At 38.3% G+C, this 1,111-nt stretch overlaps 1 non-coding gene across 1 annotated transcript; it reads left to right on the top strand.

The window, feature by feature from the left end:
- The first annotated feature begins 677 nt into the window (after window positions 1-677).
- LOC119233096 (U6 spliceosomal RNA) lies at window positions 678-785 on the top strand. The gene has a single exon (XR_005122259.1). It is a non-coding gene; the product is annotated as a U6 spliceosomal RNA (small nuclear RNA).
- The last annotated feature ends 326 nt before the right edge of the window (window positions 786-1,111 follow it).

The following is a 1,111-nucleotide window of genomic DNA, read 5'->3' as shown; positions in this document are numbered from 1 at the left end:
CTACAAATGCAACTTTCTGGCAGGGAGATTGAGAGAGAACTAAAAAAAAAAAAAAAACAACAACAAAAAACAAACAAACAAAAAAAACCCCATTCGCTGGCTTTTGAGTGCTGAAGGAGACCTTTCTAAATCTATAGTCAAAATGCAGAATTGAAGGCCATGGCTCTTCTGCAAGAGAGGAAAAAACATTGATTTTCTGGAAACTCAGCTCTACATAGAGGACTGTGAGTGAAGTTTATACCATCTATTGGATCATGAGAAGATTAGGAGATGAAAGAAAATTTTTTTTCCTTTTCCAGAGGTAGGAAAGATGTCATCCATCGAAAAGAGAGGAAGGATGAGAGGCTTCTTGAGGTGATATTAGGGAAGGGAAATTCTTTCCATACTTTCAGTTGAACTGAAGTAATGTCCCAGAGAGGCCATTATGTGGCTTCCTGAACTGTAATCTAGGAAACTGCAAAACTGAAAGAGAAGGTCTTTTAAAAACAAGACAAGAAGCTCAAGGTGAAGTTCCTTTATGTTAAGTTTTACATCATCAAGCTGAAATTTAACTTAATTACAGTTTTGGCTCCCCAGAAATGGAATCTTAAATTAGCCAATCAGGAGTCACCTGATGAGCACTCACTAAGTGTCTACCCAATAGGCCCTAGCCAGTCCCCAAAGGAAAGGAATCGCGGGTGTTTGCTTGGGCAGCACATGTACTAAAATTGGAACAATACAGAGAAGATTAGCCTGGCCCCTGCACAAGGAAAGAAATCTTGAATAAACACTACCCCCACCCTCTTTTTCTCCTCCTCTACTTCCCTTGCTCTATTTCCTGCTCCCTTTTGCCTGTAAGAATATTTCATGCTGTGAAACTTCTTGGAGCATCTTTCTAGCTGCTGGATTGGATGCTGACTGATCAGTGAATCATTAAATAAAGCTAATGAAATCTTTAAAAATTACTTAGTTGAATTTTTTTTAAACAGGACTAACAACAAAACAAAACAAAACAAAGCATATTAGTATTAGATTGTACTAGCTGAGGTTGATGTGGAGTTTTCTGATATTGTCAGGGCAAATAGTTAAATTCCCTCTACTCTCTGGGTTCTTCTTGGGCTGATCAAGCAAT

This window comes from Talpa occidentalis, unplaced genomic scaffold (assembly GCF_014898055.3).
Source record: "Talpa occidentalis isolate TD23 unplaced genomic scaffold, MPIMG_talOcc4v2.1 talOcc4.7, whole genome shotgun sequence".
Taxonomy (NCBI): domain Eukaryota; kingdom Metazoa; phylum Chordata; class Mammalia; order Eulipotyphla; family Talpidae; genus Talpa; species Talpa occidentalis.
The sequence above is the reverse complement of the archived record's forward strand: the minus strand, read 5'-3'. Positions and strand labels throughout refer to the sequence as shown.